Source organism: Panthera onca, chromosome A3, assembly GCF_046562875.1.
Source record: "Panthera onca isolate mPanOnc1 chromosome A3, mPanOnc1 haplotype 2, whole genome shotgun sequence".
In the NCBI taxonomy this organism is placed as follows: domain Eukaryota; kingdom Metazoa; phylum Chordata; class Mammalia; order Carnivora; family Felidae; genus Panthera; species Panthera onca.
In genome coordinates, this window is record NC_138341.1 from 77536830 (window position 1) to 77560799 (window position 23970).

Consider the following 23970-nt stretch of genomic DNA (forward strand, 5'->3'; position numbering starts at 1 on the left):
CCTGGAAAGAAGAATGAAAGCAAGCAAGGGGAACAGGGTGGAGAATGCAGCCCGGAGAGCTCGTTACCCTGAAGGCTCCATTCTGCAGATGAGGTTGTGGAGACGTTTGTTGATTCACTCGGCAAACCCGGATGGAGTCCCTGCTCCGTTCCAAGCACCATGCCAGGCGCTGGGCTTATACTTGAGGGATTCGTCGTCAGGAAGCCCTCGTCTCCCCACGGACCCCTCCGTGGTGTCTTCTATGCATTTCAGTCTCCAATCCCAGCACTCTCTTCTGACCACGAAAATCTGGTCTCCTGATTGACTCTGATTATCTTATTCATGCTGAGACGTGGGCGGTTGATAAGGCTGAAAGGAGACCCTGCCAATGTGATGTACTTGGGAAGGAGGGCGAAGGTGGTGGAGCCTCCCTGAGGAAGAACAGGAGGAGGCAGCCATCTTGTCATAAACACAGGAACAGAATCAAATGGCCTCTGAGTCTGTCTGAACACGTCCTTCTCCTTTGATTCCCACCAAAGCCCTGTGAGGAGGCAGGCTCCCCCCAACAAACTGAGGCTTGGAGAAGGATTCAGGACCTCGCTCAAGCCATTACATTGGCTGCCTCCTCCCTACATCTCTCTCTTTCTCCTCAGCTGTGTCACTAGCTCATTTCCATCTTTGAGGTTTCTGCTTAAACGTTGTCCCTCTGAGAGGGCCTGTCTGACCCCCTGTCTGCAGTAGTTTGCTCCTCATCACCTCTCTGGTCCCTTCCCCCTGGGGAACATGTCAGTTTCACATATGTCTATTTAAGGTCTTCCTTATCAGACTGTCAACCCCTGGAGGGAAGGACTTAAGTCTATTTTGTTTACTGTGTATATCCCAGCACCCAGGAAAGTGCTGAGCACACAGTAGATACTCAATAAATGTTTGTGGAATGAATACAGAAATGAGTGGCTGTGTAGCTCAGGTAGGTGGAACCAGATCAACTTCTAGGTTCCCACTCCCACTTCTAGGTTCCTCTCCAACTCCCTCAAGGACAGAGGTGAACGGGAAACACAAACCTCTCCACTCCATACCTGGGCTCAACTAGAACAGCCTAAACTTAAAAAAGAAAAAAAAATCAGATTCCACAGCTGGGCTACATGTTGCTTCTGCAAGGACCAGATATCTGGCACACAGAGGGTCCCAGAGGCCTGTCCCCCATGGGCCTCTCCCAGAGGGAGGGCCAGATAGGGGTTGTCTGTTGTGTTCCATTTGGTCGTGCTCATTCACTCATCTGGTCCATGGATTTCTACCAGGTGCTAAGCTGGGTTCTTAGACATGTATCAGGGTATCTAGAATTTTCAGACTCTCAAAGAACAATACTGGTGAATGGTGCTCAGACGCAGCGTAGCGTGAGATGCCCTGGGAGCCACAATTGTGCTGGAGAGGTCAGGCACAATGTCATAAGGAAGTCAGGCGTGGGCTGAGAGAGGGGCTGACCAGGATGGGCATGCCAGACACAGAGAACAGCATCTGCAAAGGCACAGAGGTAAGGGAGTGCCTAGAGGGCCTGGGACATGCAAGTAGTTCCCTACGCCTGGGTCAGAAGGTTCAGCTGGGGGAGGAATGGGCCAGGTCACTGAGGGCAAAGTTTACTGGCCCAAGAAGCCAAAGCTTCACTGGGTAGGCAATGGGGAGCCCACCGGGTCTTCTAAGAGGGGAAAGACATGAGAGGCTTTGCATTTTAGAAAGCTCACTCTACTGAACATGTGGAGAGGCCTGGTGGGAAGTAAGCCTGAACAGGTTGAGGAGCTGTGGCCACCATCCAGGTGAACAGTAATGGCTTGGACTTGTGGCTGCAGGGATGGGGGTGAGGGGTGAGGGGTATTTGGGAGGGAGTGGGAGAGGCTTATGATGAACTGACTGGCGGGATGAGGACAAAGGGGTTGTCAAGGATGAGGCCCAGGATTCTGGTCTGCTCTGCTGAGTGGAGGGGGCAGGCAGTAATCCAGGGAGAGGATGGTGTATCCGCCTTGGCCACATATCTGGTTGGTCACCAGGGACTGGGTCTGTGGGGGAAGGTGCTGGCCTGGAGCTCTGGAGCTTTCTGAACCCAGACATCAGTGTTGTTCAGGGAGAGGATGAGGCAAGGAAATTGAGCTAAATAAGGAAAGAGGACCAAAGAGAGAATTATCCCTGCCTCTGGGCCAGATCAGATCTCAGTGTCCTTCTAGACCTACTTCCTGTCTTCCCACCCTTCCTGTGTGTGAGAGAGCTGGCTGGGAAAAGGCTGAGAGAGGGCAAGAGATTAGGATGGATGGATGGTGGGGAAGCCAAGGTGCAGAGGCAGGATGAGGGCCATGTTCCAGAACTGAGGGGTCACCCTAGCCCAGCCAAGGCCTAGCAGCCCACTGGGAGTCCTGGGTGCAAGGGCTGGATGCTTAGAATGGTCTCCCTTGGTTCTGGGGGTGACAGACCCCAGCCCAACCTGACACAGTGGCCAGTTGCTGCGGAGGGCAGTCCCCTGCCAGAGTACTGTCAGCCCAGGGCCTGCCTGGTCCAACCCAGGGAGCTGGATCTCCAGTCTCTTGTTTCTGTCTACATGGCGTCTCCAGGGGCCAAACACTGAGGTGACAGGGAGAAGCATGTCCGGAAATAGGAACCTTGAGCTGGGCGTCATTTTCCGCTCCCTTTCCTTTCTGTGGCGTTGAAGAGAGGGTTTTACTTCCCTTCTCATTTTCCACTTTGCCTTTCACAGGCTGTGTGCCAGCTTAGGTGGCCGTGGTCCTCAGTAATCCATCACTAGCCCTCAGCCCCTTTCCCTGATGTCAGGTGACACCTTGGGACCCCAGCTCGCTCCCTACTCCCTCCCCCTACCCAGGTCCTAGTGCATCCCCACCTTTTACCTGGTCTCCCCACTCTGGCCCAGGCTCTCACAGAAGAAGGCCCAGAGGACAGGGCTGTGAAGAATATCTAAGACCAACAGACATACCAGTTTATTTCCTTTGGTTCTCCTAATGACAGCAACATTGCCAGTGGCCAGCCACTAGTGGTCCACTCTGTCCCTTGGGGCCTGTACTAGCCAACCTCTAATGCCAGAAGATGGCCTTATTTCCTCTGAGACCTTTGCCCACCTGTCCATCCCACTCTCATTCCTGTTTCTGACACTCCTTCCCCTGCCCCTATGTATAGTGAGTAGGGGGAGTGCCCCAAGCTCCATTGTGGCCAATGAGACCTGCCCACTGAGGTGGAAATCATTGTGATAAATAACAAGCCTCCTTGGAGGCCACTGGTGAGCATGAAGAGGTGCAGGAGACAGACAACAGAGCCTGCCCTATGGACCAATAAGGTCCCCAGAGAAAGGCCAGTGAGCCCCAAGCTGTTCTTGGGGCTGAAACAGAGAACTAGCCCCTTATCCTTCAGAGGTGATTGGGACCCAGCATGTTCCCTGGAGAGAGAGAAATGGAGGCATGAGGGGGTGGGGGGGTCAACTCCCAGCCCAGAATTGGGTCTAGTCAGGGAGGTGAGGTGCCCAAAGGACACCACTAGGGGCCTTCTGAGTCACAACCATCCCTTCCAAGGCCCTGATCTCTCCACCCTGCCCTACAGGTGGCAAACCCAGACTCTGCCACAGACAATGTTGAGGGGGAGGGGCTAGAGGGGCAGAGCCTGAAGGGCTTAATGCTAAACAGAGGCTGGAGGGGCTAGAGGTGGGGAACCAGCTGGCCCCCATGCTGTCCCTTGGGAGCCACACTGTCCTCAGCTCAGGCCTCCAGGTGTGGCCCATCTCCTTCTCAAGGCTCCTTCCGCAGAGTTCAAGTGTGGGAGCTTCCCACTCCCAACCCAACTGCCTTCTCCCAGAGGTGGGACTGAGCACAGTGGGGGCCCTGCACAGCCAGAGCCATCTGAGAAGCTGAGGCCCCAAGGGCTCTGCCACCCACCACCCCAAGCAGGACCTGGGTGGGACTGGAGAAGGGGTAGGTGCGGTAAATGTTGATTGGTTTGGATTGGGATAAGCTGAACTGATGTGTGTGACAGCTTCTCTTCTGGTCCTGCTGGGGCGCTGGCCCTACTGCTTTGGGCCCCAGTTTCCATCTCTGTAAAATGAGAGTTTGGGATGAGGTGTGTGGTTTTCAAACTCTGCTCTCAGAGCTCCAGGCATTCTGTGGGGGAGAATCAGGGCCATGACAGCTCTGGTCTTACCAGGTACACTGGGCTTCATTACTAACATTTCATGTGCAGACCAAGCCCACAGCTGAGAAAAGTTTGATCACTTCTGGGCTAGGTGATGCCTGTGTCCTTCCCAGCTCGAACTTTCCAGGGATAGGCAGCACTGTATCTGATGCAGGAGGGCCCTGGCTGCTGGGGAGAAAGGACAGGCCAAGGAAGGACGAACCAAAGGGACACACACTCCTCAAACCTTGAGTACTGGATACACTAATGCATGTGCCCAGGGCACAGAGGGACGAGGCTGGCTGTGGGAAGGGGGCTCAGAAGGGTCCAGGCAGACCCAGAGGAGAATGTGCACCTGCGTTCACCCTGACGTGCCTATGTGCACGTGCATGCACGCACACATACACACACACACACACAGACACACAGGCACACACAGGCGCACACACACAGTTGCACCCCCTGCCCCCCGCAGCCCTTTCTACGGGAAGATTCCAGCTACAGAAGTTTCCTTACGTCCGCCTCTGAGCCCTGCCCCATTCCCACTTACCTCCTCTTTGGACTCTTCAAGCTGACCTAGCAGAGCTCTGTCTGAAGATGAGGAAAACATCTCTATCTGTTTTTCAAATATTTGGGGCTTGCTAAAGACCAACACATTTTTTTTTAAGTGTGTATAATTTGAGGGCAATTTAATCCATATGTTTCTGATTCCCTTGCACTTAAATCACCAAAATATTGATTTTTAAGAGCCATTTGATGTCTAAGGAACCTTTTTAATAAGCTTTTAAAGCTCTTTAAACCCAGAGCCTGGAGCCAGTGCCAGGGCCCAGGCAGGCCGCTGGCTGGCCACACCCCCTCCCCTAGGTCATGATTACTTGGAGCCAAGTCTCACTTCCCCCCTGCAAGCCTCACCTCAGCCTGGCCTCCCTGCCTCCTCCAGAACTACCCAGGGGTCCCAACTACGGCTCCTTGCTATCTGAACAGAAGGGCCCACCCCGTCTTTCTTTTGGCAGACTTCTCCTACTTCCTCAAAGCACCCTGAAGACACAAAACAAGAGGAACAAACACAATTTTTAATTTTCAAAGGCTGCGTAATATTTTGTTGCATAACTGTGCTATACTTTATTTAACTGATCCCTGTTGAAGAACATTTTGGTCATGTCCCCTTGGTGCACCTTTATGCACAGTCCTGATTATTTCCTTTGAATAAGTTTCTAGAAGACAAAAGGTGGAGACACACCCTTAACACTCTTTTTTTTTTAATATGAAATTTATTGTCAGATTGGTTTCCATACAACACCCAGTGCTCATCCCAACAGGTTCCCTCCTCAATGCCCATCACCCACCCTCCCCGCCTTCCCATCCCTCATCAACCTTCAGTTTATTCTCAGTTTTTAAGAGTCTCTTATGGTTTGGCTCTCTCTCTCTAACTTTTTTTTTTCCTTCCCCTCCCCCATGGTCTTCTGTTAAGTTTCTCAAGATCCACATGTGACTGAAAACATATGGTATCTGTCTTTCTCTGTATGACTTATTTCACTTAGCACAACACTCTCCAGTTCCATCCACGTTGCTACAAAAGGCCAGATTTCATTCTTTCTCATTGCCAAGTAGTATTCCGTTGTATATATAAACCACAATTTCTCTTTACACACACGTTGCCACATCATTTTGCTGAGATTATACCCATTTACGCTTCCAAAGGTCTCCCTTCTCATACTCTTGAGAAGTTATTTTTATTCAAACGATGCCAGCGCATTTAAGCACACACAAGCTCTCTCACTTAGCGGTTCAGAGTGTAGGCTCTGGAGCCAGAATGCCTGGGTTTGAAACCCCATTTTTCTATTTACTAATTGGGAAATCTACTTATTCTGGCTGTGCCTGTTTTCCCATCTATAATTTGGGGATAATAATGGCACCTACCACATACCTTTGTGGGAGGGATTAAATGAGATAATCTATAAAAACTACTTTGAATAGTGTCTGATGCATAGTTGGTGCTCAATAGGTGGCTAATATTACTATCTTTTATGCTGTTCCTTCAGCCCAGGATGCTACTCTTCCCCCTTCCCCATCTTTTTGATGCACTCACTACCCAAGTCATTACTTGTCTTTAAATTTAGTGTCTATCTTGCCTGCAAAACTGTCAGTTCTAAGATGGCAGAGTTGGGATTTGTCTAATTCCCAGAGCCTAGTACAGAGCCTTGCGGACTGTAGACACTCTATAAACATTTGTTGAATCGAACGAAACTGAATCGAATGGCCTGCATTTGGCCAGAATGGCTTTTTTTTTAAATTTGTTTTATTTGCATTGACACATAATAGTTATAGTTGACATTAGTTTCAGGTGTGCAACACGGGGGTTCAACTTCTCTCTACATTATGCTACGAATGACTTTTGGTTCTTTCCAAAACTCCTACTCATCCACAAAAAGTCCAGCTTTGCCCCTTGAAGCTAATCCAGAGAATGTGCTGAGCCTCAAAAGGCAAGTCTCCAAGATGAGTCCCAAAATGTTCAAAGAGATGGCAGTACCACGGGTGGCTCCTCCATGGCCAGTCTGGACAGATGAGCCTGTTGGGTCCAAAAAGTCCACCTATGACTGACCTTCAGCACAGCCCGTGCCCTGAGCCAAAGCTCATTTCATGATTTATCTCTAACTTGTTCTTTCTCCACCAGATACTATTTCTTTGTCTTTTCAACTGGGAAAGAACTGTGCCTTGTCCATTCATGGCTCTGTGCTAGACCTGGCGCTCAGTAAGTATTTGGCAGGAGAGGGACGAAGGATGCTCCTCCTTCTTTTGACACAGGAACCTTGTAGGTGGCTGGGAAGTATCTTCCTGTTGCTTCCACTGCTCTGCTCTGGAGCAGCCCATCGCTGGACACCCCACCATCATGGGGGCAGTCCAGAGATTGATGGTGTTGTATTTTAATCCCGTGGGGCCTCCAGAAGCTCACCAGTGTGTGGAGGGCATGGAGGAAGTCCTACGCCTTCCAGGCAGAGCCTGAATTCCAGGACACCAGCAGAGAGGGCCCCTGAGTTTCTTCTGTCCAGCCTCCATTGCCTTCATCCCATACTTACAAGGAAACCAGTTCTGCCCAAAACAAGACCCATTTTCAATTCAATTCAAATCAGTTCAATTCCATCCCAGCAACTGTGGCACTGTGCAAGCCAGGGCAAGATGGGCAGTCAGTCACTGAGGTACAGGGTAACAAGTGCTCTTTAAAAATTAGAGTGGCCTGGGGCGCCTAGATGGCTCAGCCGACTTCGGCTCAGGTCATGATCTCACAGCTCATGAGTTTGAGCCCCGCGTTGGGCTCTGTGCTGACAGCTCAGAGCCTGGAGCCTGCTTCGGATTCTGTGTCTCCCTCTCTCTGCCCCTGCCCCACTTGCACTCTGTCTTTCAAAACTGAATAAATGTTAAAAAATATAAATAAAATAAATAAAAAATAAAAGAATTAGAGTGACCTCGGGGTGCCTGAGTGGCTCAGTAGGTTAAGCATCCAACTCTTGATTTCAGCTCAGGTCATGATCTCAGGGCCATGGGATCGAGCCCCACATCGGGCTATATGCTGACAGCATGGATTCTCTCTCTCTCCCTCTCTCTGCCCCTCCTCCACTCATTCTCTCTCAAAATAAATAAATAAACATTTAAAAAAGTAAGAATTAGAGTGGCCTCACCTCTGCACACACCGATTCCTCATGCTTTGATCTCCTATAACTCTGTCCAGATGGTTCATTACAGAAGAGACTACATACTGCTCTCTATCACCACTTAATTGTTCTTGCGTTTGCATGTGCATGCATGTGCACATGTGTGCATGTATGTGTATGTGCATGTGTGTTTATAGTTCAAGTTCCTGGGGTGCAAAGATAATATGGTGAGTTTCTTCTGACTCTTCGATGGATCTTACACAGGGCAAGGCACAAAGCTGAATGAATGAATGAATGAATGAATGAACGAACGAATGAACGAACCCTAAACTCCCACTCAGGCTGAGGATCTGGGAAGAGGGTTAGACCGGGAATCAGGAATTTTGCATTTGAAATGCAGCAGGTGCTGTGTAACATGGGCAGGTCTCGCCCCCTTTCTGTTACTCATTGTCCATCCCTCAAAAGAAAGGGGTTGAATTAGATGATCTCTAAGAGTCTCCCCAGCTCTGAAGGTACTGAATTCTCCCTGCCACACTAGGTTCTGTTCCCAATTGCCAGCCCCACTCAGTCCCTCCAGACACAGACCTTGTCAGACCCATGAAGGCCCCAATCCAGCTCAGGGAGGGCCTTTGCTCCCCTGCCTCATGGGGCTCAGGGCTATTTTGTCTAAATTCTCCAGGAACAAAAAAAAAAAAAAAAAAAAGCACAGAGGCTTTTGCTAAAGCCCAGTGGGCAGGTCTCTCTGAGGACAGGGATTAAGTTTGTCTCTGTTGATCCCCCTCCAGTCAACTCTCCTGTCTGGGAACCAGCTTCAGATTCCCTAGGGTTTATCCCCCTCGCATGCTGCCATTCCCTATGCATTACCCGTGCACTGTGCTCAGCAACCCCTGGAGTACCTTCGCGAAGCAGAATAGACCCCAGAAGAAAACAAAGCAAATCTCGGTCCAGGCTGGTTCTAAATGAACTCCCTCTTCCTGCAACAATCCTGCTTGGGAAGGAAAGGAGATCACCCTGACTCCCCGGTCTGGAGCATCTCTGCTGGACCCTCACACTGGACCTAAAAGACCGTCTCTACTGGCAAGGAGTGGGGACAGTTTCAAAGGGCCCCAGCTTCCCCTCATCCCAGCCCAGGACGTTTTCAGGCTGTGATGGAGCTGCTGGTGATGGGTTTGCAGGTTGACCTTTACAGGATTATGTGGATTTGGAAGGGTCACTCCGAGGTCAGCACGTCTGGGAGGACAGAGCCCAACTCCACACAGAAGAGGTGGGCTGAAGGGTCTGGCTCTCTGAGTGACCCTCTGGCTCAGAACAGCCTGTCTTCGCGGGGAAATGGGCCTGCTGCCTCTCAAAAGGGTTTTACTCTCCCTACCCCAGAAACCAGATTTGGGCTGTAAGGTACCATTCCTACTGATACTGCAGTGACAGGACTGTTTTTGTAAAGAGTGGATGAGTAATTTTTTAGCAATCTATGCGATATTTTTAAATCCAAGTCTTAAAAATCCTAATGTTCCAAAACAGAGGAAACACTGATGCTTCAATGTTCAAACAGGACAATCTTTTATTTTTATTTATTTTTACATTTATTTATTTTGAGAGAGAGAGAGAGAGAACATGAGCAAGGGAGGGGCAGACAGAGAAGGAGAGAGAGAGAGAATCCCAAGCAAGCTCTGGCTGTCAGTGTAGAACCCTTTGTGAGGCTCAAACCAACGCACCTTGAGATCATGACCTGATCTGAAACCAAGAGTCGGGCGCTTAACCAGTTGAGCCACCCAAGTGCCCCAGAACAATCTTTTATTTTTAAAATTAAGTTCTTAGAGTTCATAACCAAATGGGGTTCTCTCAGCCCATTTTTAAATGATCTTGATTCTGACTCATTTTATTTAAAATATATGATGTTTATGTCCTCTTTTTAAATACAATCACACACGCGCGCACTGTGATCCTGGACAAGTTTCTCAGTATCTCTGGGCCTCAGTTTACTAATTTATGTAGTAAATATACTCGTATAATTTACATAATATAAGGTTGGAGAACCATGTCCAAGGTCCCTTCCAGCTCTTTACTTGTACAACATCAAAGGGATTCTGGGCACCCAAACTCACTGCAGCAGCTCTATAGCAAGGAGATTATTCTGCCTTGGGTAATCCTCCAGGCCCCCCTCAACCTTGGGCCATGGGTGGGGCAGAGCCGGCTGAACTGATCAAGGAAGACAAATACTGCTCATGCTTTCAAGAAACACCTCTTCGAGCTCCCCAAAGGTGGCTTCACATCTGTCCTGCTCCCTGCTGGCACTCCGGTCACCTAGCATGGGATCTTGTACATCACAAGTACCCAAAATGGTTGTTGAATAACTAGGTGGATTAATTAACTAGTTAACAAGGGCATGCATGCTGGGTCTCTATCAGGATTCAAATAACCTTTCCAAAGCTAATTCTGATGTGTTTCTGTTCTAAGAATACCTAATGTGATTTCTTTCAGAGGATTCTAGGCCAGTTATTGGTCATATGTGTAAGATATTAAAACAGATCCAACATAGCTCCTATGAAAAGCTTGCTCCCTGAGAAGTGAGCAAGCTGAGTCTCCCGCCATAAGGGAGAACACCACACGGAGAAGCCTGAAATGATGTCATATTAGGAGAAATGAGCCCGTGGTTTTTATTGTTCTGGTAGAAGGTAGACATCAGAAGTAGAACCAGTCTTTGGACTGGTTATTTTCTAGGTGAGGTGATGCATGAATGACAAAATGCTATGGAAGTCACAGATATTCTGTGATGGTGACTGCATCATAGATGGGCCCTCCCCATTCGCTGGCCAAACCAGAGGCCACAAAAGCAGCCTCTACATAATTGTCAGAATTCTAGATGAATTATCATCTCAGAAACAACAGTTTGGAGTTGGACTAACCTGGCCTCCCTGTTCCATCTGTCAAGCGGTGAGTTGTTGGATCATGTGATGTGACAGCACCTGTACGCCCACATTCTTAACTCTGGACAGCTTATTCTTAGCAACCACTATGCACTTGAAGACAAAATCCATGGTGGTGTTTAGACTTGGTAGCACTCCACACTACTGAACCCAAGTTAAAAATCATGTTCTTGGGGCACCTGCATGGCTCAGTCAGTTAAGTGTCTGACTCTTGGTTTTGGCTCAGGTCAGGATCTCACAGTTTTGTGAGTTCAAGCCCTGCATGGAGCTCTGCACTGACAGCACAAAGCCTGCTTGGGATTCTTTCTCTCTCCCTTTCTCTCTGCCCCTCCCCAACTCATGCTGTCTTTCTGTCTCAAAATAAATAAACTTAAAAAAAAAAAAATCATGTCCCAGAGTCCATTTGGGTTTACCTCAGAGAGAAAGGTGGCCATCTCCTTCAGCTTCAAAATAGATTGTCATACCTGATCATAAAGATTTATCCAAGTGTAACACAAAAATGTTGGCAACAGCACAGATAACTCCCTGACTAGCTAACAGAAAATCTAAAGCTATCTGATTGTCAATTTCCAACTGGGCCAAAGAGTTTAGATTTGTCTGATAAACCTCAAAAGCTTTGGAAGATCATTTATAGCTTCAGCTAAGATTAATAATACATTTCTCTCATCCTTTTCCAATGGTATAGCCCTCATTATAGAAATCACCATTTAGACGTTCCACATAAAAAGTGAAAGAATATTTCCTCCAGCTAATTTTCTAGAATAGCCTATGTGGTTTCATTTTGTAAGTTCCTAGAGGCATGTTTCAATGAGATATGTTTTGCAGAGGGTGTTGAGATCTTAAATACCTAAACAGTTTGAACAAGTTAAGGCTTGATTTCCACATTAAAAAAAAAAAAAAAAAAAAAAAAAAAATAGTACCCTAGTGGAGGACAGACTGTCTTGAAGGTGTAGGTGCTTAACAATAGACTTGGATAATCTCTTGACATCTTCTTTGGGAAGAACAACAACAAAATCACATGACAATGTCCAAAGACATTTCTCAGTAAGAGAAATGTTGCGGGGCAACAGCTATGCTATCAGCAAACACTTACTACAAAACTGAGAAGTGGAAAGAAAGGGGAAAAATTAAAGTCAGAGGGCTAGATGAAGGACAGCATGTTCGTCTGTGGCTTCAGACATCTAGACGGCCTTATTCTAAAGATTTGGAAGAATAAACTGTTTTTGCCATGCTGTCTTCTGCTTATGAAGGTCTCAGGCTAGAGTCTCCTGAAGATCTTCTGCTTCTGGAGGATTCTTAAGGGTCCTCACTGGGAAATTTCTGTTTGGGATGGCCTTCCAGTTGCCAGGGAGGGTTTGTGTTTCTTTAATTGAGAAGCACAGATCCAAAATTCAACCCCCTGAAGTTTTACTGCTTTACTGGGTGTCAGAAATACCGATAAAGTCTTTTTCCGTTATGGTCAAAGGGTTGTCTTTATATGATGACTTTTTCTAGAAAACCAAGTCGTAGGTTGTTCAAGGATGGATTAGGAGTATGTTAATCACAAAACTAGCAGATTGGGGGCACCTGGGTGGCTCAGTCAGTTAAGTATCCAACTCTTGATCTTGGCTCAGGTCTTGATCTCAGGGTCATGGGTTCAGACCCTGCGTTGGACTTCACGCTGGACATGAAGACTACTTTAAAAACAAAAAACAAACTAGTAGATGTATGGATCCATTATAGTATTTGCTTATTACTGCTTTTAACAGGGAAGAGTCTAGGATTAGAGATAAAGTCCTAGATGCTTGGGTAGGCTTGTTACCTTAACTAGTAGAGAACTGATATACTCTCAAAGGAGTTGATCTTATTGTCAATAAGGCCAAGGAAGGATTTTAGACCAGGGAAATTGAAGTGTTTTTGAAAGCTAAGCTAACTTTAATTTGAAAAATCTACTCATCCTTTCTACTCTGTCTGAAGATTGGGGGTGGAGGGAGTATGGACAGAGGAAATTTTGAGTAAGCACCAATATCTTGCAGAGATCCTAATGATCTTCTCAGGAAAATAAGGATACTCATCATTACAGCAGTAGATTGGGACTCCGCTAGTGAGAAATACAAAATTGAATGCCTTGTTTTGATGCTCTTCAGCAAGGAAAGGCTTCAACAAATCTGGGGGAAAAACATGCAAAAAAAAAAAAAAAAGCCAACAACAAACAAAAACAGCCAAATATATTCATATTCCATCACAGGGAATAATTGTATAACATTAATTTGGAGGTTTTCAAATGGGCCTTAAGGTCTTGATGTCCATCCATGCCCCATCTTTACTGCTTTGCCAAGATGGTGTTGTTGGCAGGTGAGGTAAGTACTAGAGCAAGGTTCAGTAAACTACAGCCCACAGGCCAATTCTGACCCATGGGCTTTTTTTGTAAATAAGTTTTTGCTGGAACACAGTCATGCCCATTTGTTTATGTACTGTCTATCACTGCTTTTGCACCCCAGTGGCACGGTAGAAGGGTTGCAACAGGGACTGTGAGACTCACAGGACCCTAAAACATTGACTATCAGGCCCTTTACAGAAAAAGTGTGTCGATTCCCAGTCCTAGGCTCCATTAAGATGGGCCATTTTGGTCATGTTGAAAGTTCCCCAACCTGGTCATTGTAATTCCAGACTATTCTTGGCAGAGTTGCACCCTTTTGTAAAATATGCAGAAGAAGCTGGGTTACGATGAGAATCCTGCAAGGAGTGGACCTCCAGTCTGGTGGAGAGGTTGATTTGGACTGAGATGACTCATGCAAGTTGATACCGTTTGGCCAGATGTGTTGCTTCTGGGCCTCCTGTCTTGGGCTTGCAACCAGAGGGTGACTGTCTATAACTATAGTCCTCAGCAAAAGGAGTTTTTGGAGATTGTGTTTCTCAAGTAACTCTCTGGGACACAAAGTCAGGACAGAGGAAGAACAGCCAGTGTTGTTGGCAGATGAGGTAAGCACTAGAGCGGGGTTCAGTGAACGACAGCCCACAGGTCAATTCTTGTAACATTTTCAGAGGCAACCCAAGATAAGGTTCATTCCCTGAAGGCCACCAGCCAAGAAAGACCTTAAACTTGTTGGTCTTTGGGGCTGGTTTTGGCCATGAATTTATTGGTATTCACCTGCTGATGACTCTGTGCCCATTTTTACCCCTTGTGGACAAATAAATTTCATGGCAATACAGGACAAGACAATGTGAGATTAGATGAATAACATCTAAAGTGGGGAAAAGCCACCGCTCAGCTAGAGAAAGCCGTTATGATAAAAAGTGAAACTGAATTTTATTGACTTAGCGAAGCAAGGAAGAACACGAAACTGACAATTCTTTTACATAACATCTTGTTAGGAAAAATGAGTGCATTTTATTTTATTGACCCAGGTGAGACTCAGAAGTTCTTAGGGCAGGAGATCTGAACAGGACAAACAATTAGACTGGCTGATTTCTTAAGGTGAGGGTTGGTGTATGAGATGCAAGATTCTAAGCCACAGAGGAAGGCTTGTACAAGTCACAAGGTATTCTGCTGTTGTTCCCACAACTGATAGCGCACTTGTTCTGATCCTCACTCCCCAGTCATTCCAGAGGAATAATGGCTGTCATTTATTAGGCCAGGCACTGTAGACAATTTATCTCTGCATATCTCTGTGCCAGACACTGTCCACATTTCATCTCAGTTAAACCTTACAGCAACACTATCCAGTTGGTATTATTCTTCTTTCCCCTTGACAGAGGTGGAAATTGCCTGAAATATGGTAGCTAGTAAATGCCTGAGCCAAAGCTAGCCTTTCCCCATATCAGCATCTCACTGCCTCTCCTGTGAGTGTGACTCCATGGATACAACAGCCCTCATTCCCAGGCCTCCCCTTCTACTCGGTCTGCAAGCAACAGAGATATGCCACTCGAGCGTCTCCACACCCAGCACTCACACCCCTTCATACTCAGGAGGTCTCTCCCCATTTTTCTCCCTCCTCACTCAAAGTTTAAAGATAAAGCCACGTAAGTGACCAATAATCATACAAAACGGCGCTCAATGTTATCAATCAAGCAGGAAATGCAAATGCATACCAAGCCATAATGAGACGTCATTACACGCCCACCAGACAGAAGAGGTTAAATTATAAGCACTGATAATATCAAATGTTGGCGAGAATATGGAGCAACTGGAATTCATATAATGGTGGGAATGTGAATTGGTATAACCACTTTGGATACTCTTTAGCAGTGTCTGCTATAATTAAATATATACCTTCCCGGATGTATTTCCAACAGAATTGGCTACATGTTCAAAATGCTCAGAGTAGCACTATTTGTGACAGCTAAAAACTAAAAGTTACCCAAAATACCCATGAACAGTAAAAATGGAGAAATATATCGCCATATATTCACAAAATGGAATATTATACAGCAATGAGAATGAACTGCAACTCATATAACAATATGGATGAATCTCAAACATAATTTTGAACAAAGAATTCACACATAAGAATATGTACTGTATGGTTTCATTTATGAGAGGTACCAAAACAGTCAAAATTGCTTTGATACAGATAATGTTAATCCTCAGCAGGCAGATATAAAGACTGGAAAGGACAAAAAGAGGCCTTTTGAAATACTGGTAATGCTCTGCTTCTTAGTCTGGGTGCTGAACACAGGTGTGTTCCCTTTACGAAAACTAATCAAATTATACTCTTATAATTTGTGCACTATTCTGAATGTATATTACACCTAAAAATAAAAGTTTAGGGGCGCCTGGGTGGCTCAGTTGGTTGAACGTCTGACTCTTGATTTCGGCTCAGGTCATGATCCCAGGGTCATGGGATCAAGCTCTGTGTCAGGCTCTGTGCAGAGCGTGGACCTGCTTAAGATTCTCTCTCTCTCCCCTTCTGCCCCTTTCCCCCCGCTAGTGTGCTCTCTCTCTGTCTAAAATAAAAATAAACAAACAAAATAGAAGTTCAAAAAAGGTAAAGGCATACAGCCCCTCCTTACCATCCCACTGTTTCCTTCTCCACCCAGTAAGATCCATTCTCAAAGAGAAGGAGTTACATGTCCAGAGGGCCTGTGTCTGAAATGCCCTACTCATTGGTGCCTATGATAGAGGTTCCTAGTGTCTGAACAACCTACACAGCCCCACACACACTCTGTAGCACACACCTTTGTCTTGCACCATGACAAGTGATTATCTGGTAGTAACAAGGCTTTAAAATCAGACACCCCATCTCTGCTACTTACCTACTACAGAGCACTGGACAAGGGACTTCATCTCTTCAAGTCCTATTCCCTTATCTTCGAACAAGTTGGTAGCATGTGCTATTCACTGTCTGCCCAAAAGTCATGTGTCCCACTTCTTTGCTTTCCACTGCCACTGAGCACACCACTTGTGTGACTTCCTAGACTCTCTAGTTGCTAGAGCAAGAGCTTGGAAATGCTAAGGATGGGAGAGCAGAAGCATGGGAGGGCACTGGTGTTCTTGGTGACACTGCAGTGTCAACCCTGGAACCCTGACTCTGGACAACCACTGGGAGAGAGAGGCCTTGGGTGGTGTCTCCTAAAGGGTTTGTCCTTGAGGGTTTGTTTCCTCAATTCCTCCATAAGGACTGAGATGAGAGAGCTTTCTCCAGGCTACAGGACAAGTCCTGGGGAGGATAGGAATCATATTGGATCCAATTGCGAGTTGTTCAGAAGTACCTTCTTGCATCATTTCCCACAAGCACTTGCTCAGTGCCTCTGAGTCCCAGGTGCTATGCTGTGAGCTGAGGACACAGTGGTGGACAAGTCAGATAGGATCCCTGGTTATCAAATGGCCACAGAAGTTCAAGTGAACTCACACTCTGTCAACTTTCTAGATCACTGTGAGCATATTCCCAACTCTGTTTTTGGAAATCCACCAATAATCAACCCAAGGACACTCCTAGAACCCCTATCTTGAGGCTGCCCAAGATGAATTGTTCTGAAGAAAAGTGAATATTTATCTAGTACCTTCTTCATGTAAGAGGTGGCGCCCATTTTCACCCTTCAGGGAGATTAACTTCTGGGGTGGTTGGCACAGGACAGATGTTTGATCTGAGTAGCACAAGTTATCATGTCCACAGGAACCACAGAGAAGGTCCAGAGCAGCTGAGTCAGCTTTAGGGATGAGGTGACCCTAAAGGTGGTGGGATTCCATCAGGCAGAAGAGAACAGGAGATTATCTATGAGAACAAATGAAGGGACACTGCCCAAAGGGGGAAGAACACAGCTGAGCATGGAGACAAACGACAAATTGGGCCAGAGAGGTGGTTTACAGGCTGATCAGAGGACCTTAAATACCAGGTTAAGGAATTTGGATCACATCATGTGGGCAAAGGGAGATTTTAGGCCAGGAAGCAATGTGACAGAGGAGTTCCGGCAAGATTACTTTGGCATCTGTAAGAGGGATGATTAAGACCTTGGAAGGAGCCAATTGAGGCAAGAGCAGCTTCAGAGCTTTTGGAGAGGGGCTCACACCCTCTGGGTTTTATTCCTGGCTTGGCTGCCCTGCTGAGTAAGACTGTACCAACCTGGACTGCCTCTCTCCAGACTCCCTATTATGTGAGAAAAATAACCCCTTACTTGTTTAGGGTTTATTTTAAGTAGCCAAACATAATTCCCAACTGATATATGTGGCAACTCAAATACCTCTATTTCTCCCTCTTTCTATGATCTCACAATCTGGTGCAAGAATGGATTATGCACCTGTTATGTGTTCTTCAGAAGCTGCCCACAAGAACAGCTGAAGAACCCTCAGATTATGCTACCCGGATGGTCCCAACTCTCAGCCTTGTAGGGACCCCCGTGGCTTGCCTAGATCCTCCAGAGACCAGGAGGCAATGCCAGCTGGAATGACCCCAGGATACCAGACTGCCAGCTGTGAATCCAAGGGAAGAGCCCTAGACCAGCAGTCAAGAGTCCAGGGATTCTGGAAGACCACCTCTGCCACTAATCAGAGCACGACCTTGACCCAGGCATTCCCCACTCCCCTGGGCCTCATTCACCCCTTCTTTAAAATGGAGATTGAGCTAGTATATCAAATTAGCTTACATTTAGCTGTAAATGATCAAACAAAAATAGCTTATTCAAATGGCTTCAACAATAAGGATGTTTATCACCTGATAAAATCCAGAAACAAGACCACTCCAGGGACCGATATGATCAGCTGCTCACCAATGTCATCAGATACTCTGCAATTCTCTGTGAATTAGTTTTATCCTCCTTCTGACTTCCTTCAGGGGCACAGGGATGACTACCAAAAGTACGCTGCACCACAACCAGGCACAACTCAGCCAAGAAAAAAAGAATCCATCTTTCTTGTGTTTCATTTTTAGGAGCAAGAAACTTCCCCTACATTTCCCTATCAGACTTCCCTTTACCTCTTATTAGCCAGAAGTGCCTAGTTCCAACCAATCACTGAAAAGGAAAGTGGGATCCCATCTGCTGTGAAGTACTTTGCAGAGCCTACCATGACCAGTACAGAAAGGGAACCCACCTTTCTACAGGAATGCTACATGACCCCATGATACAGAGCAGATAAAAGCAGAGGACTTTGGACTGAAGTTAGGATGGGGAGAAGGCTGGAGCCCACCTTCTGTCTTCAGAGTCCCAGTCACAGAATCCTAGAGCTCTTTCCACCAGTATGAAACTACTGGGCTTGAGCTCTAGGGTAGCTTTCCCCACTCAACATTCTATGGGTCTCTGATTCGAAGATGAATGGCAGGATGGGGTCAATGTGAAAGGGAAAATTACCCACATCCATAGAGGTCGTCCTGAAGATGCAGCCAGTCAAAGGGCGTGGGGGCTTCCTCTGGGTTTGCTATAGCTCAGGAAACTATATGGATTATCCTGCACTTTATACTCATAATAGCAACACACATCTATATGTTTTCCTGTCTGCCAGGCTCTTGGGCACACATGATCTCATTCAGTCTAAGAAATAGTCCCATAAGTAGTATAAGGCCCAGACAGCTCTACAGTAGAGCCATAGAGATGGGGAAACCAAGGCACAAATCAAGAAGGCATTTGTCCCACAAAACCCAGGCCTGGAGGAGACCAGCCTGGGCCAAGGCTGCCAATTGGGCCTAAGGATGAGTGACACTGAGGGGAAACTGGGGGTCCAAGGCAAAAAGACATAGGCATGATGGCCAGGTGACTCAGGTCTCTCAATCTCTCTGAGCCCCTCTCCCCTCATCTGTAGAGTGCACCCTCTCAGGGTCATTGGGAGGACTGGGGAGCCTTCTGGAGGCTCCTGGGTTGTTGAGGAGGGCTGTGGGGTTCTCCTGGCTGAGGCTGCAGACAGCTTGGGGAGGACGAGAGCCTCCTCATCTCTGGGCTATACCTGAACGAAGCCTGGGCCCCAAACGCCCACTGCCACCCCATGCCTGGCCACTGTCTCCTCCCGGGGCTGCCAAGGCAGGGCCCCTGGCCCCGCACCTCCCCCACTCCCTGGAGGCAGGCAGCTGCTAATGGCTCTCCCCACAAGCTGGTTCATTAAAGATTTGTTCTGTCGAGTTGCAATCAAAATAAACAGACCAGCCTGAAAGCCAGGGAACTAAAAACCAATTAAGAGGGAATGGAGATGGAAGGAGGGGTGGGGGCAGGAGGGGAAAAGAGGCCGGGGCTTTCCAAAGACTCAGTTCCCATGGCAGCCAGCTTCCAAAATAGTCTGGGAATGAAAAATAATGAAAACCACTGTGGAGAGCAAAGCGATCTTGGCAGGAGAGTCCCGACCTTGGGATTGGTTAAATCCCCTTGCTCGTGGCTCCCAGAGGGCACCCCAGTGGGTCAGAGCACTGGTGACCTGTCCTCCCTCCCTCCCTGCCCATTCCTCTTTCTCTCCCAAGGTGGTGAATGGTTCAGACCCTCTGCAGGGCCCACAGCCAGAGCATCAAGGTGAGGGAACCACACTCAACCCTGCCCCATGTGGAAACCAGAGAAATATGATGGAGGTGGGAAGGGCCAGGGATGAGACTGGAGGGGGAAGTTCAGGCACCATGAGGCCCCCAGCCCCATTTCAGAGGGCTTCCTGGAGGAGGTGATATTCAGACTGATAACTGAAGTAGGAGCCGGCCAGGAAATGAATAGAAGGAATTGCCGCTTCAGGAAGAAAGAAGAATTGCAAAGGGAGAGTAGGGGAGTGAGAAAAAGAAAAACCAGAGGTTCAGTAGGGCTGACAATTCTTGAGTTAGGCATATTCTGTGCCGAGCTTAGTGCTTTTTTTATGCACTGGATCCTCAGATGCAGGAACCCTGACAGACTGAGAGTCACAGATGTAAAGGGGGTGGAGCCAGGAGCCCTGCACAAATCTGTGGACCCTGTAACCGCCTTCCTTCCCCTCTGCCTGGAGCCAGGCCTTCTGGGGAGCCCCCAGTTCCCTGTCCCTTCCCTCACCCTGGCGACAGGGGAGCCCAGCGTGGAGTTTCTAGCAGTCATTTCCTACTGATCTCTCCGAGGAGGCCCTGCAGCCCACCGGGAGGCATCACCGTTTAACCATCTCCAGACCCCCTTGTGGTCTGGTTTCTGTTTCACTGGTGAGGCAACAGGAAAGCTGAGATCCTATTAAGCTGACTTGCAGATGCCAAAAAGGAATAACAGCCAAAATTGAGTTAACCCTTGCATACTCCTTTGTCCGCCCCTGCTTCCCGGACCACAGGAATAAGCACTGAACCACATCACTGGCAAGAGAAGCAACACCTCGGCCCCAGGAGAATGGGCACCCGGGTCCGGAGGGCCCCCCGGGCAGGTCTGACAGGTCGGGAGCCTCCTGTGTGGGTATAAGTGTGATAAGGGGCAGTGGCCTGACAACACTTGCCAGGTAGAAGGGCTCCTGGGTAGGAAGCAGGACTGTGCTAACTAGACCCCGTTCTTCCACACAGGAAGGGGCAAGGTGGAGTTCATCTGCCCCAGGGGCAGTTCTCAGGCACTGACTTTTCACTAGTCTCTCTTTCCAAGAAGCCAAGCCAGCGCCCAGTGGGAACCCACTGGAAATGGGATGCCCCCCAAGGAGGCAAAAGCAGAGCCTTGGCTCCTAACTTAGCACCACCCGAAGGCTCAGAGCAGAACAAGGGGAATGAGGGCCGAAGAAAGAGCACTGGGCTGGGAGTCCAGAGGCTGGCCTTAAGCAGGCGCTCATCCTGCCTTTGGGGTGAAGGAAGCATAGGTTTTGCAATTAGCCCAGCTCTACCTCCTGGGAGCTATGTGACTGTGAGCCAGGGACTCCTCTCTGAGCCTCAGTTACCTCAGCAGCAAATGGGCACAGTAATGCTGACCCCGTAAGGTCTGTATTAGGGTGAAACAAGGTGCCAGAGTACCCTGAAGATGCTGGGCAGGGGCTAGGAATTCACTAGCTTTCCTTTCTCCTCCAGACCTCAGCTCTGCCAGCTGCAAAACGGGATGCCGGGGCGCCTGGGTGGCGCAGTCGGTTGGGCGTCCAACTTCAGCCAGGTCACGATCTCGCGGTCCGTGAGTTCGAGCCCCGCGTCAGGCTCTGGGCTGATGGCTCAGAGCCTGGAGCCTGTTTCCGATTCTGTGTCTCCCTCTCTCTCTCTGCCCCTCCCCCGTTCATGCTCTGTCTCTCTCTGTCCCAAAAAAATAAATAAATGTTGAAAAAAAAAAAAAAAATTTAAAACGGGATGCCAACCCTCCTAGGTCAGGTGTGTAAAGCACTCGGAAAACCGCAAAGGCCTATAGAGGGGCGCGAGAGGTCTCTGGCTATGGAAGCTGCCGAGAAACCACTCCCTTTCCAGCCCCCATAACCCTAGGCATGTCTTTCATCTGCCATCGGCCATAAGGCCTCCCTCACCCTGCATGGCCTCTTCCTGGGTGGTCTGGAGGAGCTTCTCTGGCCACAGAGAAAGTGTAAGAAACTCACAGCAAAGTGTAAGAAACTCACAGCAAAAACACAAAATTAGAATTATTTTGGCTGTCCCACCTGTTCCTCTGCTTACTTTTGAAGGAAATGAAGCCCAGGCACAGACGGTGATCCACCTGAAGTCACAGCTTGTAAGTGCCTGGGTTTGGAACCCCAGGGCCATCAACTCCAAGGCCTGTACTCCTGCCCCTGTCTTGTCCCACTTTCCAGTTCACGGGCAGAATGATTCCTGGGCCCAAGAGGTCTGTCCAGGCCCTGAGTGAGGAATTTTCAGAGATCTGGAGTGAGTCTCTCCTTCTGTAGGTACTGAGAGCATGGTCCCCTCTCCACCGGTGGGAGAAAGCGACACACTGAGTTACCACCAGCTTCCTTGCTGGCCTATGCCTGTCTGGAAGGAGCCAATGAGGCAGTGAAAAGGGCAGCCTGCCCGGAGGCGGTGACACTCAGGCCTGGGTTTGAATCTGGATTCAGCTGTGTAAACCTGCATGAGTTCCCCAACCTCTCTGCCTTTTAGTCCCCTTATCTGTTAATTCATAAATCCAGGAGGAATGCTCGTCCCATCCCACAGGCCGCAGGGAGATCCAAAGAAGATAACTGATATGTGTTGAAAACTGTCAAACCTTGTTATCATTAGTAATTAGCACAGTCATTGTTTGTGTTTCTAAGCAGCAGATTCACTAAGTGGGTTAAACAGCTTCTCCCTCCCCACTCCTCAGACCTCCCCATCCTGTTGACACTAGTCCTGCTTTGTTCACAGACAGTTGAAAAGGTGACTGCGTGCCCACCCATCAGAACAGCACCCCCATCCTGGGTGAGTGCCCACAGAGAAACTGAGCGTTGACAGTTTATCTCATGTGCTGGTTGTCCTGGCCCCAACACAGAGCAAAGGAAGCAAGTGTGGCAGGTATTTTCCCCCTTTTGACTCCCACGAATGAAAAAAGAACAACACATTAGATCAATAGCCACCTGACACATTTTTGTGTAGTGCTTACCACTCACCAAGCACTGTACTTTACACATCAAGTGCTGTGCTGGCCAGCCATGGATATAAAATCCTGGGCGTCTCACATCACAGCCTGTGATGGAGCAGTGACTTCCTTTCTTACTTCCTTCCTGCCTTCCTTCCCTCACGTTTCCACCTTTGACCTGCAAGCCCACATTTCCACGCAATCCCGGGCAGCAGGGAAGACTGGGCAGGAGGGAAGGCCCCAGCCATCTGAGAGAGGACCCAGGGGACCCAACCCAGTCAGAGCAGCAGAAGGGAATGAGGCAGGTACAGAGACCCGGGGCCCAGAGAAGGGCATTTGCTTGGAGATTTGGCCCAAACAGGGAAGCCCTTCTGCCTGGGTGTCCGAGAAAGAGTATTTCCCAACCAGCCACCCCCAGACCAACACCACTAAAACTAATACCAGAGGCTCCTCCAACAAGGCCTGGGGCTCCAGGGACACTCAAGGAGTATCGAATCAAACTAACCAGGAAATCAGATGAAATTGAGGCTTCCTCAGACATCTGAGGAAAATAGAACCCACTGAGAGCAGAGCCAGGTCTTGAGGGTGGAGCAGGGAGTCAGAGAGTGCCCACGACAGCTGAGAGGAGGCCCTAATCCTGGGGGACTCTGAGGAAGTCGTGTCTCCTGAACTGTAGGCACTGCTCTCCCGTGTTCCCAGGGGTCTACAGAGAGATGTGGTTAGCCACTGGGTTCAAAGGGACACTGTGTTTCTCATGGGTCACCCATTCAACTCTTTCAGCCACCCCCATGAAGCAGAAATCATTACGCCCAGTTAAATCTAAAGAACCTTCAGCTCAGAGAGGTTAAATAACTCAGCCTGGGTCACACAGTGCCCTCGTCAGGGTCATTTAGCTGTAAAGAACTTATATACTCCTTGTTTAACAGGATAAAATAACTAGCCAATGTTGTTCCAAGCCCCCACCCCCTCCCCTTTCCTGCCAGGGGAACTCCTGCTGGCCCACTTCTCTGTTTTCCCTTCCCACCCTTGAAAACACCCCTGCCGGCAAAGTGGTTCTTTGGGACTTTAACAAGCAGAATTGGAAGTAAAAAGGACAAGAGAGGAGGATCCAAGAGGCACTGGGGGTAGCCCTGGAGTAGCTGTAAGGTGGAATTATGGGGAGAGGAGAAAGAAGGATTGTGCCCTGAGGAAGCACAGAGGCCGCTAGAGAAGTGGAGGGTAGGCTAGGGAGTATCCCCTTTCATGACTGAGAAATGCAAAGAAAGAACTGAGGTAATAATGACATAACATTTGGTTTCCAAACTCTGTTGTTTTTGTTTTAAGTTTATTCATTTATTTTGAGAGAGAGAGAAGAGCAAGTGGGGGAGGAACAGAGAGAGAGAGAGAGAAAGAATCTCAAGCAAGCTCTG

The 23970-nt window shown here is 48.2% G+C and overlaps 1 long non-coding RNA gene across 1 annotated transcript in view; it reads right to left on the reverse strand.

Moving 5' to 3' along the window:
• Window positions 1–5394: 5394 nt before the first annotated feature.
• The window catches only part of LOC132662410 (uncharacterized), a 99599-nt gene continuing 81023 nt past the window's right edge, over window positions 5395–23970 (reverse strand). The window contains exon 5 of the long non-coding RNA XR_009602583.3: window positions 5395–7224. This is a non-coding gene — a long non-coding RNA (uncharacterized LOC132662410). The remainder of the gene's footprint in view (window positions 7225–23970) is intronic.